General features: G+C 38.0%; 1 protein-coding gene across 1 annotated transcript in view; it reads left to right on the plus strand.

Annotated features, from left to right (window-relative positions):
* The window catches only part of WLS (Wnt ligand secretion mediator), a 115062-nt gene that overhangs the window by 23619 nt on the left and 74932 nt on the right, over nucleotides 1-16511 (plus strand). The gene's annotated exons all lie outside the window — the stretch shown is intronic.

The raw sequence follows: 16511 nt of genomic DNA on the forward strand, positions 1-16511 counted from the left end.
CTAGTTGAAACACTATGATGGTTAAATGTTCTTTCTTATGATTCAGTGAAAAACTGGCTTCCCTTACCAGATTGTATTATAATCCATTGTTATTTTCACTCATGAATCCTGGGTTTTCCTTTTAGAATAACCTAGAACATGTGCGGCTTCCCTTTTGTTAGATGGTGACTTTTCAAATATTGAGTGGGCCAAAAAGTTCTAATATTGTGTTGGCTGAAAACTTCATTTGGGTTTTTTCCCATAAGATGACTATATCATTTCTCTCCTTTGACTTTCTCTTTTCCAGGTGAAAACACCCTTTTCTGATAAGATTCCTGACCATACTCGTTTCTATATGGTGATTGTATTCTCAGTCAAGATTGTTTACTTCTGCTGCTATGGCAACCAGATACTGCTTGTTTCTACTTACAGGAAACCATTTTCCTGTTTTCAGCAGGAAATCCATAAATCAAAAATCAACTTATTAGTATCCTTAGAACAAACACATCTCTATTACTGGTGATCAGCTTAGTTCAGAGAACACTGAGTTTTATAACAATCTATGCACTGACCTCCCCATTTTAGCTCATGTAACTTATGCCAAATGTATTTTCCATATATGTCTGCGTTGGTTTTTCTCCTTAGGAGAAACAGTGTGTCCTAAGATAGAGACTCTGGGCCTGGATGGATTTAGGTTTAAACCTCAGCTCAACCATTTATTGGCTGTGACCTTGGTTGAATTATTTACATTTTCAGAGCCTCATTTTACTCATCTCTAAATGGAGATAATGATATTTACCACTTACTGCTGTATAAGAATGAAAATCAATCGAGTTAAATCCTCTGTTCTTCTTCCTGGCATGTAAGAAATACCCAATGACTGGTAACTTTTATAATCATTTATAATTTGTAGATGACAACCGGATGGACAATGCAGCCAGTCCAGCATGTAGGCAACTATGATGGTTATGGATTATTGAGGGCCCGGAATCCCTGAGTTTTAACCTCTGAAAAGGGAGTGTCACGGGTTGGCTTAGCAGGGTATGAATTTTTCTTCTAAGTCTGAGGGATTGGGATAAAACAGGAGTTCTCAACCAGGATTAATTTTGTCCCCCCCCCCCGCAACAATCCCCACTTCCCCAGAGGATATTTGGCAATGTCTAGAGACATTTTTGGTTTTCACTGCATTCGAGAGGGGAGAAGATGCTACCGGCAACTAGTAAATAGAAGCCAGGGCTCCTGCCAAATAACCTATAGTGCACAGAACAGCCAGCCCCACAAAATTTATCTAGCCAAAAATGTCAATAGTGCTGAGGTGGAGAAGCTCTGGAGTGGAGGGAAGGGTACTGGGTAGCCAGCAATATTAAGAGGGAATAGGCGTGTGCAGCTCTCTGATTGTAAAGAGCTCAGACTTTGAACAAGATATTGAAATAAAATGCTGATCTAGCATAGCTGCAGCTCACACTTCATGTGGCCAGCCCCTAACCTGCCTTTCTAAAATGTCAGTCCTTTCCATCTTCCCAGTGTAGTGTGTTACGTACTAATTAGTCCTGCCGAAGGTGTGTATGAAGTTTTTGCACCTGTTGTCTTTTTTTTTAATGTTGCCTCTATTTAAAGACATGACTGACCTAACTGATCCATCTTGAAGTTGTGATTCTGTCAGAGAAATGGGCAATCCACCAAAAATGAATTTAAAATAGTATAATAACTTAAGTTCTCTATTCATACTGCGAAACACAGTAAAGAAGACATAATCAGTAGCGCTGCTTCTGGAAATCCCCCTTTTCTTTGATGCTTCTAACCTCTCTCTTCCAAAATACCCCTAAAACCTCCTCACGTAAAATTCTCCGTAATCCAAGCCCGTCTCTTATACTTGTCCCTTTTCTCTTGATTGTGTGTCATGAAAACTCAAAGAATCCATTTAGCAGCCATAGTGGGATGCTTGTTGGGGACCAGGTGAGGGCATGTAGCTGAGCAAGCAAGACCAGCATTGTCTTTATCTGTAGGGAGGAGGAGGGAAGGCCTGCAGTAATACCCTTGGCTATAGTTATTTTCTAATAATTTATGAAAATGTGAAAAAAGATGTTAAAATCTCATTTTGCAGAGGAGAAAATGAAGAGCTAGTTCTGTGTTCAGACAACACGCTACTTAGGATATCCCTGGGATATTTCTTAGGGAAAGACATCTTAGATGTTCAAGTCAAAATTCTGTTAGTATCCTCTCTGACTGTTGAGAGCCTCTGTTTTTAATGACCCAAGATTCAGACCTTTTAGTTCTTTGAATGTTTAGATAAACACATCCCTGGAGGGAGGAGGAAGAGACAGGATAGAGAGCAAGGAGTATGTTGCCATCTCTCATCAGATTCTTCTTCACCATCTGCTAGCAGCATCCTTACTATCAATAGTTAACACTCATTAAGATTTCGCTATGTGCTAGGTACTGTGTGTGATAGACTCTTTTTATTAATTATTTTTATCTTTACAACAAACTTACGAGGTGGGTTCTCTCAGCAAACTTCTCAAAGGAGAAACTAGCATTTTGTAAGGGTATGTAATAAATAGCCCAGCTAAATTGCTAGTAAGTAATAGAGCTGGAATTTGATCCCAAGTTTCTCTGAGTCTAGAGCCCTCACTTTAAACTTTTCTTATTCTGTTTTTGTAGGTGCCTACAATAATCTACAAAATCTTTCCAGTGAAAACATTTCCCTTGCTGCACAGTAATTGTTGTTTTCTCTTATGGAACTTTTTTTTCATAAAGGGTAATCTGAATAAATTTTGAAATGTATCAAGAACCCAGCCGTTCAAATGAAAATCGAAATGAATGTTATGAATTGATGTCTCATTAGCAAATTTTGCCCATGATCTTTAGGCTTAGAGCAGTGTTTGCCACTATTTCCATTTCTTCTGAATAATAGATTCAGCTCTGTTGAGCCTGTCTCTATCATCCTGAAAAATAGAGGTTGGACATATTCCAGATTATTTCATTGTATTGGAATGTCTTTGTGTTGTGTTATACTGTGAGTGTATGGGCCATCAGCTAGAAGCTAGAATGGAGTTTTTTGTTTTTTTCCCTAAATGTTTTCATTATGAGTAGATTGGACCACCTTCCCATAGTATATATTATGGAGTATATTTCATTGTGCTGAATTCATCAGAATGAAATTTTATATATACAGTTGGCTCTAGCTTGCTCTTACTTCCTGGAATAGTTTGTTGATATCACCAGTTGTTGGAAGATAGAAAACAGCCAGAGCCCATTTTGGCCTCAATAGGCAACACAAAGTGTAGGAGATTACAGTCTTTTCCGCTAACAGATGTGAAAATAAGGCAAATGAGAGAAGGGGCTAGATGGGTAAGGCATGGCAGCCTATAGTATCGGCTTATATATTGATTCTAATTTAAAAGGGTATGTTTCAACCTTGAAAAGAATAACTTTCACCATAACATAGAATATATAAATTATCTTTAGAGTCTAAACATTTCTAAGTTAGGAGCGTCTAGCAGTAAAAACACTGCCTTTTACAGGTGAGAGAACTGGGAGCCCAAGCTTGGTCAAATAGTTTGTCTGCTTAGTGGTATATCTAGTACTAGAAAGCCACAATTCCCATCCCTGGGATACTTTATTCCACCAAGATTCTTATCCTCAAACTTGTAGTAATTCAGGAGTAGCAAGCCAATTTGTGGCCAGAGTTGAAGCTCTGAACATATGAAAAGTGCCCATAGAATGTAATGATGGAGGCCTTAAGGCAGTCTTTTCATCCCCATCCAGTGCTCAGATGTCCTCTGCAATTTTTTGTTTTTTTAAAGATTTATTTTATTTTTTGGCTGTGGTAGGTCTGTGTTGCTGCACACAGGCTTTCTCTAGAGGCAGCGAGCAGGGGCTTCTCAGTGCGATGGCTTCTCTTGTTGGGGAGCACAGGCTCTAGGCGACCAGACTTCTGTAGTTGCTGCATGTGGGCTCAGTAGTTGTGGCACATGGGCTTAGTTGCTCCGTGACATACGGGATCTTCCCAGACCAGGGATTGAACCAGTGTCCCCTGCTTGCAGGGTGGAGTCTTAACCACTGCACCGCCAGGGAAGCCGCCTCATCCTCTGTACTCTTTGCATTTACCAAGTGTTAGTAACAGGAGCAACCCACTCCAGTGTTCTTGCCTGGAGAATCTCAGGGATGGCGGAGCCTGGTGGGCTGCCGTCTATGGGTCGCACAGAGTCGGACATGACTTAGCAGCAGCAGTAACAGGAGCATTCCTACTCACACAAGTGTTGGCAATTGTTTGTCTTCAGCTGGTTAGGTCAACTTTGGACTGTCTGGTTTTTATTGCTCTCAGATTTTCTTCCTTTGAACTTCCAACATTGGAACCACCTAGAATAATTCTAACTACTCTTTCAAATCTTAGTCATTTGTGTATTTGACCTTTTAGCTGTAACACCCCCACTTCATATAAACTGAGCTCTTTAATAAGCTTGATACTCCAGCTTCCATATAGTCTGACTGTCATATGACATATCATTCAATTTCTTTTGATTCCTGTCCTAGCAAATGATATTGCCCATGCAAGGAACTTGGACATCCTTAACTTCTCTCTCTCACTCCCATTCCCTCAGAGTCTTCATCCTAACTAGATCTTCACTCCAGTCACAATTGCATTTGCGTGTCACCGTTCAGAACATGTGTCATCTCAAGACTTCTATACCATCCTGTGCTCCACAGTTCCTTCAGTGTCAAATCTTCCACTGCTTTTCCTTTGCTACTCTTTTGAGAACTTTCATATGAAATTCATTGGACCAGAAAGAAAAACTCATTTAGAGCTGCTAGGTAAATAGATCATACAGGCAGCAGGTTTCTGTCTGAGCTGTTTTGTAGATTTGGTCTCGAAAGTAGGATTTGATGCCTTTAAAAGGAAGTGCTTGAAATTCACAGGCAAGAATACTGGAGTGGGTTGCTATTTCCTTCTTCAGGGGATCTTCCCGACCCAGGGATCAAACCCACGTCTCCTGTGTCTCCTCCCTTGGCAGGTGGATTCTTTCAGTCTAAGATGTGAATATTTTATCTCATTTTGTCTCCTATTTTCTTTCTGTTGTGCAGGCCTTGATCCCTTCAGGGCAGTGTTGGCAGGGTAAATAACTATCTTACCTTTGTGAACTTTAGTTTCCAGGAAATACGCTAAAGAGTGGTATCCAAACATGCTTCTATAATTTTAATATTGGCTGCAAACCCTTTGGAAGAAAATTTTCAAAAATTACCATATTTTTTTGCTTGTCTGCTGTTTGTCTTATACACCTTCTTTTGATGTGTGAATTTACTTTTTTTTTTTTTTTTTTCCTGTGGATTGGGGTGTGCATGTTTCAGTTTAGGACAAGTTCATTTTGATCCTCAAAATTCAGTATTCATTTCATATATAGGTTAATGAACCTGCATGAACCATCATGTGCTCAGTGGAAATGAGCATGTGTGCCATTGTGATGTTGGCATCACGGAAGGCAGCCGTGGCTTCTCCCCAAACTCTCTGAATGCTAGTCTTAATTGTACTTTGGTATAGGTGGGCCATGGATGTGATACACCAAGGACATATTTAAATGATCTAATGGGTGTTTGATAAAAGCTTGTTAGATAAATCGAGCATAACAATGTGTTTATCATGACATAAAGACTCTTCAATGTAAATAGTTCACTTCAGGTTCGGAGGACCTATTCAATCTCTATGCTTGATGCTGTAGAAGACTTGGTCCCTCCCCAGTGGAACTTATAATTTTGTAAGGTTCAGAAGCTATGTTTACAAATAAAGTAAAAGGCTCTAACAGAGACACAGACCAGGTGATATTGGCATCAGAGGTTGTGCAGGGATCATTTGTTACTGATGGGAAGTTGGTGGAGGCCTTAGATGCTGGCATGTTTTAGGTGTTTAACAAATTGAATGAAGGAGATGGCACTTGAGCTAACACCTGGACCTGATGAAAATATTAAAATATTTAACCTGTATTTAGTGACTTTACCTTTTTTTTTTTGTTTTTTTATTGTTCTGGGTCTTTCTTGCTGCACATTAGCTTTCTCTTTTTGCAGGGAGTGGGAGCTGCTCTTTGTTGTGGTTCTCTGGTTTCTCATTGCGGTGGCTTCTCTTGTTGCAGAGCATGGGCTCTGGGGCTCATGGGCTGCAGTAGTTGTGGCACGGGGCTTAGTTGCTCTGTGGCATGTGGGATCTTCCCAGAGCAGTGTTCAAACCTGTGTCCCCTGCATTGGCAGGTGGATTCTTCACCACTGGACCAAGCAGAGAAGTCCTATAGTGACTTTACTCAATTTTTTGTTATTTCAGTGTTTTAAAAAACCCAATTCCTAAGAATGTGACCATTAAAATTTCAGTTTACGCTTAACATGTACCTTTACCTCCAGTTCTAAGGAATTCACAGAGTATAAGGTCCAGTTTTTTCTTGAGTAATCAGGGAAGGGGAAATGATTATTCTTAGCATTTGTGAAATTCCAAATAAAGTCATTAACAGACCTTGCTTGACCTTAGCCTCAACTTGTACTGTCCAACACTAAATTTTTGACCCTTTAGCATGTCCTGTACTTTTGTTTCTTTCCTAAATGGGTCAGAATATGGAGAAAAATAAATCAGTAAACTCCATGACCCTCTTTGTTGGACCCTAAGGTCTCCATTCCCTAATATCCTGCATGTATTAATACATTGTGACTTTACTATTTTGTTGTCACTGAGAAAAACTTACTTAGTTCAGGCTCTTATCTATTCAGTTATTTCCTGAATGTTTCCATGGATGTGGTGGAGAGCGCACCCTTTCCTGAGTCAAGCTGCGCCATTGTCTGTCTACCCAAATTGTCAATGAACTCTTCCTTCAGTTGCTCTGAATTCAGCCTCCCATTTGTATCCTTGGCCCTTATTCTGCCTACGAGGTCTGTCACAGACTCTTTCATGGCAGCTTCACCATGTGTTCCTTGAGCTGGATCTTCTCTAGGTGAAATATCCCAGGCTGCTGGCCCAGAATTTGAGGTTAGAACCAAAACTCTGGTCAAATTAGCTTCAAGTGAGTTCAGTGCACTTTGGGAGCCTGTTACTCGTCACCCTTTTGTGGAACTTGGTGGAGGCCGTCTGTTGCCGACTGTAGTCTTTCCAGACAAGCTGTCAGGAGTGCTAGGTAGTGCCCTGCCTGCGGAGCTCCTTAGGGTCCTGTTCAGTTGTCCTTAGCCACCATTCTGCTCTGCAAGTCACCTCCCAGGTACTAGTAAGTAGTGAGGGCTAATAAATAAATTGGCAATCGAGGCAATGTGGTGTATTAGAAGGAGCAGCAAATGTGAAGTGAAGACCAGGATTCCTGTCCCAGCTGTGTCACTTACTGGTGGGAGAAAGCCACCAATCTAATTCATATACAGCGGGGACCATTATAACGACAACTTGACCTGTTTAATAACCCAAGTGTCTGAAAGCGCTTTGTAAAATGCAGTGTGCAAGTCACATATTAGTTAATGTTCATGTTTATTTTTAACATTGATAATATTGATAAAAGTGGAATATCTGTAATTTATAAAAATACATGTCTGATAATAATTATAGGTAATAAAAGTGTGACGTTATTATAGAGTGTAATACAGACTTCAGAACAAAGCAGCTGTTTCTCTTAGAAGATTTAATTTGAGGGTTTTCTAACCCTAGAGTGTCACCCCACAGATGTGCTAGTGGCAAGCTCACCGGCTTGTAGAGCCAGCTGGCTAACTTGGTGTCTTCCCCACCCCAATACTCTGCCAGAGCAGCTTTGGGGGCCTCTATAGGGACTCTGAGAGATTTCCCACACAAGAGGTGGTTTGCCCTCCATGCTGGGTTTATGAGATCATAGCCAAGGTAGTAAATTATAAGATGCTATAATTCACTTTCCATAGGTGGTCTTGGCTGCATTCCACAGCCTTTTGGCTGAATGATGGCTGATTTTGACACACTGGCACAAAGTCAAAAATTCAGCCCAAATGACTGGTTTGCCGAGTGATGAGCAATAGCATCAACAGATGAGCCATTTGGTTTTTCTTTGGAGGCCTTTTTTGTTCACTTCATGTGTGTTTAGCTTATAGTGTTCTGAGTATTTCTACAGTGATGGAGAAACAGCAATTGTAGGTATTTTTCAGAGCTAGAGGGTAGAAATGGTGATTTGATATACTCTTGTCAAGCTTCTTAATATAATCGCTTTTTGTTGCCAGACACCAAAGTTGAGGGTCAGTTTTTTAACCTGAATTCAGGATTGCTCCCCCAATTAGCATGTCTAATGGTTGGCAGATTTTATGTGCTAAACTTCTGGCAGGGCTCTTTATGTGCATTTTATTATTAAAAAAAAAAAAAAACTGGCACTAATCTTGAGCCTAAAGAAACTTCATGTTTACCACAGCATTTCAAATACTATGTAAGAATTTGGCTCAGTTTCCCAAAGCACTCTAATTTTTTTTTCCTCTTGGTTCCAGCACTCCTCAGTTCCATGGGATCCAAGCCAGGCAAATAATGGAAGCCAAGTGGTGCTTCATGTTTGCTGTGTAGATTCTGACAAATGTAGAGTAATTCTTCTATTCTTCAAAGCTGTTACATCTTTGGCTCCAGAACAATTGAGGTTGCCGGCTAAGCATTTAAAATCCTCTCATACTAAGATATAAACATATACGACTTTTCAATATTTTTTAAAAGAAAGAATGAATTGCACCAACTGTTTGCTACAATTTATGAAACTTTGATGTTGAAATGTCATTTATTCATAAGTTTATGTTGCAGGGAGCTATTTTAAAATACATGCTTGAATTGTGTGTGTACAGTACAAACTACTTTGCATTCAACTCTGCTGTGTGGGGGTGTGTGGGGGTGTGGGTGTTGGTAGTGGCAGGTTAGTGTAGAGGATTGTTCTACTATGTTTAAAATTTTAGCTTTCCTAGAACACATGTTAGCATAATTAATTACTGCTTACTGAAAACTGCTGGCAAGAATGAATTACATATCACTTAGTGTACCCCATTACACGCACTAGGGCATAGCTAGGGTAATTCTGAAAATTACTTCCCCAGATCTTGGCCCTGCACATCCACTCTCAATTCTCCAATAATTGAAATTGAATTGTAAAATAATATTTCACTTAGTAATCTAGTAAGATTTAATTGGTCTGGTTGAAATACAGGAGAATTTTATCTTCAAAGTCAGTGGCAGAGGTAGAGTGTCTGACCATTATAACGTCAGAGCAGTTTCAGTAAAGGAATTAACAGACTGAGTCAGTTAATTTCGAAGCACTAAGTCAGTTTAACACAAGTATTTACACTTTCTTTGGCTGAAAATTTTGAAGTGGTCATTAGTATGAAACATTCTAAAACTGAGGTACATGTTGTGGTAGATACTAAGAAATCTTTTTTAGAAACTGACCTAGTGGGAACAGTAACTAGAATCAGCTCAAGGAATTGCTAGTGTCTGAAACCTCACAACTAGACCAGATGATATGATATGGCTACTTTGGCCCCATGGTATCTGCCACAAGTATCTTTTTTAACTAGAATTAATGTAGGAGGTTTCTGAATTTGAGAAAGATACGGTCTCTGAGGGAACTCTATGTAATACATTTAAATGCTAATTTCTAAATTTAGCTAGATTCCTTTATGTTAAATAAGTGTTTTTTTTTTCGGGGGGGGGGTCTTTGAATAAAAATTGTAGTTGTATAAATAACAGATATTCATCTGGTCTCCTTGGTTTCTGCCACTTATGTACTTCTTTCCCTCATGCCCTTTCTTGGAATCAAAGAATTCTAAGCAAACCCTGGAATTGTCCAATGGACTTAAATGCCTAATGCATTTCTTATAAATTCTCATTTAGGCAAGCATAGATATTCAGATAGGCAAAGCTTAGAACCAATTTGAGTATATAATCTTTTATAAATGTCTTATACATACCATTCATAGTCAGGCAGTGGAAGTTTTCTTTATATTACAAAGTAGAATGGATATTGAGCCATTTAGCATTGTATCAGTAGTTCAGGTGAGAGTTGTGGGGGCTTAAGTTATCCAGCTGTTGCATTTACTCTCTACTTTTAACCTACAGACAGAGACCAAGTAATTTTAATGACCCAAACGTTAATTCCATCCTTTTAAATCAGCTTCAACTCCTTTTTAAAAGTAATAGTTTAATATTCACTAGTAAACCAAAATCTTTTGTGGAACAAAGAGAATAAATGGGATTATAAAAAATTGATAAATCAATTATTCATGTTTATAGAGGTGCAGAAATCATGACAGCAGATTTTGAATTAAGACTAGATTTCGAGAGTTAAATCAACCTCCCTCTTGAGTCAGTAGAAAGTATCTGTTAGCGGTGTCTGTATGTTTTATTAAAAATATTTTTTTGTCCAGCTTTATTGAGATGTAGTTGACATACAGCACTGTGTAAGTTTAAGGTATACAGCATAATGATTTGACATTCAGACATCATGAAATGACTGTTTTTAAATCAGTGTGTATGGTTTTTGTTTTTTTCATTTTTGTTAGCTGGATGCCATTATAAAAATTCTCTAAAATATTTCTGAAATGGTTGACTATTTTTAATTAAAATTATTACTTTTTCACTTTGAGGGGTTCTGGTTATTAATGCTTGTAAACATGAATTATCCCTTTTACTGGTCTAGTTTCCATATTCCTTCACCTTGAAACCCAAAGCAGATTAATCTTGAAATATCATTTTGGTTGCAATGAAGACAGTTCCTCTCATTCAGTGAAGGCTATTCCTGATAATGGAGACTGCAAAGCTCTTTGGAAACCCTATTGCTTTCTTCATTCCTTCTGGGGCACCCTGTTAGCTACCTTGTAGCTACCTACAAGATATCAGCATTTCCGCCCCCTCAAATAAAAATTCTGTTGTTTGTGGGTCTCTTCTTTATGTTGCTGTATAAGTGAAGCTGAGACTCTTGGGAGCAGAAGCCAAGGCCCTTGAGAGAACTGTACCACTGGTCAGAAGCAGCCAAGGCCTGTAACAAGGTTGGTGTGGTCCAGCATTTTCATTTATTAAATGATCACTTTTTAAATTTAATCCTCAAACACAGACCATGTAATTAGCCTTCAGTATCTGCAGATCAACCAGGGATTGGTGTGCTGATCAGGAGGACTGACTATACTGTGTCATTTTATAGAAGGGACTTGAGCATCCTCAGAATTTAGTATCTGTGGGGGTTGTGGAAGCAATTCTTAGTGGACACATAGGGACGACTGTACTGGGATTTTCTAGATATCTTCTGGCCCAGCACATGCTCTTCTTCAGTGCCTCTCCACTCCTGTCCCCTTTTCCACCGGCTAATGAACACCTGCTCTCTTTGAAGTCCAGGCCTCAGCCAAGCAGCTCTCCCAGCCCTCTTCACAAATGATGCATCCTGTGCAAACAACTGTAAGGGCACGTTTCAATCAGGATGTACTTCTCTGCCAACTACTCACCCTCCCACACTCGACTGTGTGAGCAACTCAGGCTCTGGGGCTGTCATTTGTCTCTATCTTTAGGTAGCACAGTGCCCACATAATAGTAATACTTCTAGATAATTGCTAAAGGAATCTTCTTTATTTGTAATAAAGCAAAGAAATAAATAGTCTGTTGGCTTAAATGGAGACCATGTGTCATGTCAGTGTGTTGTTTTAATTTTATTTTAACTTTTCTAGGAGGCAACCAAGTCTTGTATCTCTGTCCAACTCTCTAATTATAGGGTTTGGCGGGAGTAGGGGCTAATGATTTGATGTTGAGTCAACTTTGAGCATGATAGCGGTAGTGGTTGGCCAGATAGCAATTTGTAAACTGGACAGCCATTTGAGATGCCATAACAGGAAGCTGACTGGAGTCAATGAATATTCTTCCAAAAGAAGTACGGGTTTAGTCATTGTTCACTTGAGTTTTTCTTCAAGGTTACATTGTAATGTTGACTGGAACTTTTGCCTCATTCTAGTGAATTCATTTCTCCTACCTCCCAAATATCCAACTATTGCCCTTTCTCAGGTAATGTCAGAGCAAATATAGCATCACCACAGCTATAATTACTTTTTCCTGTAATTATTTGTGTATTGTTTGTTTTCCCCATTATTTTTACATTCCACGTGGCGGTGTCTATTAGGTTCACTTAAGTACTTCATGTATGGTAGGTACTCAAGACATATTTGGTGAATGCAGTATGACCCTTAGTAATATATGTCACTGAAAGGTCACCAACTTTTCAAAGAGGCTTCAAGTTGTGCTTGTTCAGTTTTCCACAGCCTTGAATTAGAAGTCTTATTGATTTCCTATCACTTTAAAATTAAAGGTTGTATAGTGTCAGATTTCACAGTTCTCCATTATAGTGGAGAGGTGGAGGCCAAAAGTACTGTGTTGAAATACAGATTTAAAAAATAGAAAATACAGCTTATGTTTGACATGGTAAAGAGGACTGACCTTAAAATGGGGTGATGTTTCACAAGCTTGTGAAGGTATTTTCAAAGAGTAGCTTTGGTGCCTTCCTGTGAGAGTGGTATTAAGCCACGTAGACTAACCAGTCCATAGTGCCTGGGCATATTCATTTGGGGCCTGATTGCTCTGCTAAATTGTACTGATGTGGAAGTAGCTTTAGGCCACTTGTTTTCAACTAAATGCTATATGGATGGGTAGAGGGGACATTTAAAACGTGTGCCAAGGCAGCTGGGTGATATTACATTACTATCCTAGGAATACTGAGGAGTGGTTATTTTTAGCTTTCACCTGAGCAAACATGACTCAGTTTGTTGACCTGAATCCATCCAGCCCCCTTCTTAAATACACAAACTATTAATCCCTAAAACCACGCCGGTGACTAACTGAGGCCTTCCTTATGTATAACTGTTGGTTAGTCAACTGTGGCTTGTTCAAAGGTTACAGATAATTTCAACTTCTCCCATCTCATTCTTTTCTCTTATGATAAAATCTTTCACGATTCTAAAACAATTTAAGGACAGAAATCAGAGTTCTTTTGATTTTTAAACACTGTTTTGGGACCTGCGTAGTCACAATTTTGGCCATAGCTGATGAAAACACCTGCTACAGTAGGCAGCCAGCTAGTAGCTGTAGGCTTTGTTTCTGGTTTACATTGATATGCTTTCTACTTAAGAAACACCTGGAAATTCACTTTTAGCTGGAGTAGGAAGTTGTCTTGAATTGTAAATATATTATTCAGGAAACATTATTCTGTTCACCTATCAGAATCTGTTTACTTTTTCAAACAAGTGTTTTCCCTTTTGAGCACTCCTAGAAATGGAAAATGTTGAATTATCTTCAGGTTTTTAAAGTTATGCAGAAGTTTTTTTTAGACTAGATTTATTCAAGTGGAGAAAAATACTTGTGATTCTCATATAGCTTGGGATGCACTTGTGGCTTCTCCAAGTTATGATGTTTATGAAAATATTAGTATTCCTGGGATATTTTTCTCTATGTGAGAAACACTAGACTAATGAAAGAATGAAAATAATTCAGGCTGCTACAAAGGCAGGCGTTCACCATGTCCATTAAAAATGCAGGCTTTGTGCCTGTAAAGTGTTCAGCTTCTCTGTTATTAAAGTTTGGAATGTGGCTTTGGAGGTTAAGTAGAAACTCAGATAGTTATTTTTCATTTTGGTCTAAGAAGAGAGTGACTTGTTTTTCAAAAGGATGAAAAAAAAAGAAATGAAAAAAGGTTAGGTTCATTTTGGAAGAATAGAGTTTTAAAATGTAGTAACTATTTTCTGCAGTAAATAGTCAGTTTGAGTATGTTAGCCAAAAATAGAATTCATGACTTTTGTCTCCCTGTTTATACCTCTAACCACATTAAAAGGAGTTTAGTTAAATGTGCCACTTGGTCTTTGTGATGTTGGTGGGCTATTTAGCTGAGTCAGGATGACCAAAGTTTGATCGATTCATATCTCTAATAAAAAGTAAGATGTCTGATTTCAGATGGATCAGGTATAAAATGTCTTCATGATACATTTTGAGTTTTAAAGAAAAACTTCTCTGGTTTGCATTAGTGACAGCTCTGTGTTGCAGTATTCAGGATACTGCATTGAAGGACTTACAGCTAGGGTTCAGCAGTGCTATGTTTTCTGATAAGTTTCAGCAGGCATTATCCCAACTTTCTGGGAATATAACGTTTTACTAAAAATTTATCATTAGGATGGATGTTTAGGGATAGAAAAATGTGTATTTGAGTATTAGAAGTAGGGCAAAGTAGTAATAAATAATACACACTCTTTAGTCATAAATGATTTTTTCTCTTACTTTACATATTCCTCTAGTTGCTATTTGATCTCTTCCAAATAAGAGATGATTTCTGTTCGTTAAGCGTCTAAAAGCACAGTAGGTCAAGTATCGTATATACCAAATTAAACATATTTAAACCATGAACATAAACCATAATTTATGTTTTCCTTTCACTACTTTCAGAGAAAAGTTTTATAAATAGATTTTAAAATATATTGTAATAGAAGGATCTACATGAAGAAAACAATGAAAATTTTCAGAGATATCAAAATGGACTCCATTTATTAATCTCTGTTCTTGGGTGGAAAAACTAAGTGTTGGGAAAGGAGGCTGACTTTGTCCACATTAATTTATAGAGTTAATCTAATTTCAGTCAAATCCAGCAAAAAATACAAATATTAGGTGGAGTAGGGGAGGGGTTTTACTCTATCAGATATTGATATAAACCATCCATTTACAAGATTTAAAATCATGTTGGTTGGGCCGTGAATTTAAAGCTCAATACATGGAAAAAGAGAAAAAAGTACAGTACATGGAATAGAGTAGGTTGTCCAGAAAAAAATCTATTGGTAAACATAAGACATGGGCTTCCAAAGGTGCTGTCATAAATCAACAAAAGAAAAGCATTTGTTCAGTAAGGAATAATTTCAAGATTTAGAAAAATAAAACTAGATTTTCACCTCACCCCTTGTAGCAAACCAAATTTCAAGAGGATCAACTATTTAAGTGATTTTTTAAAATAAAATTGTTAAAAATAATAGTAATAAAGATGACTACTGAATCTGGAAATTAGAAAATCTCTCTATGTACAAAAGAGTGGAAAAAATATAAAGGAGAGATTATATATGAAATCTGGAACTTCTCTGTCGTATTAAAATATGCCATAAATTAAGGCAGCAGATGGAAGAGCTGAGGTAAATTCCTAACAAAACATATTAGGCAAAGAATTATTCTTATTTACAGACAACCTTTTTGGACCAAGGGGCTTGGGTGTATGTAAATTAAATTGGTATATCACGTGATTATTTTGCAACCACTAGATGAAAGTTTTTAATTATATAGAAAATACTTACATATAACAGGTTAAATTTTGTATTTTTTCATGTACTTTCAAGCACTGTTCTGAATGCTTTTCATATGTTAACTTGTTTAATGTATATAGTGACTCAGAGTTAGTTACTGCTATGATTGCCATTTAAGAGATAGTAAAAAAAATACACACACAGGTTTAGAAACTCACCCCTAACTTTGCTAGCTTGAATTAATGGTAACACAACCAGAAATGACAGAGCCAGGCAGGTTGGCTCCACAGGTTGTGTTACTTACCACTGTGCTACTTTGCTTTGCTAAGTGAATAGAAAACTCTACAAAACTATGTATGCTATGACCCTATTTTATAAAAACATATGTTAATATTAGTATGTATGTTAAAGTTATACAAATTAATTCCTCTGTGAATTTTTATCTACGTATACACTGATAGAAAAAAACATAATATTTTGATATTTTACAGCAGTGGTTCCTTCTCTCAAGTGGGATTTTGGGTAAATGTTGTTTTGAACTTCAACATTTCTGTAGTTTGCAAATTTTCTTTTATAGTGATATGGCCATTTTATAATTAACAAAATTGTGTTGTTAATGTTCTATCAAATTAAATGATCCCTCTCAGAATGTAGGGATCATATTTTAGTATATCCTTCAGGTGTCAAGTTGGTATTTGGGTTCCCACTCTCTGATAGGTACCTTCAGTGGGATCCCAAGGTCAAAGTAATTCTTTCTCTCAATCAAAAGAAGTGTTGTAAAATTTCAGAGTGTAGAAAAGCGTCAGAAACCAACCATCAGCCAGCTTATTTCTCAGATGAGGATCCTGAAGCGATATGCTTTGTTTAACCAATTTATTCCAAATTACCCAAGAATAAGTCATTTGACCATGCCTCAGACCCCAGGTTTCCTGACTTCAGACACTGTTCTGTGAAGCCCCAGTGCCCTCCAAGCCTTCAAGCAGGTGAAAGTGAAGCATGGTTGATTCTTGTGACATTTGTTTGGTGTGCGGAGGTAACGGAACAAAACTGGCTACACATGTTTTCAATCACCAGTTATTTATTGAAAGAATGCAATGAGAAGGCTCTTGGGTATACTTTATGACACCTCTAGAGATCACTGAAGGATCCTCACCTGGATTTGGGAGATCTCGTGGTATTAATAGGGCTTCCAGGTAGCTCAGTTGGTAAAAAAAAATCCGCCTGCAATGCAGGAGACCCTGATTTGATTCCTGGGTCGGGAAGATCTGCTGGAGAAGGGA

This window comes from Oryx dammah, unplaced genomic scaffold, assembly GCF_014754425.2.
Source record: "Oryx dammah isolate SB20612 unplaced genomic scaffold, SCBI_Odam_1.1 HiC_scaffold_28, whole genome shotgun sequence".
Classification (NCBI taxonomy): Eukaryota; Metazoa; Chordata; class Mammalia; order Artiodactyla; family Bovidae; genus Oryx; species Oryx dammah.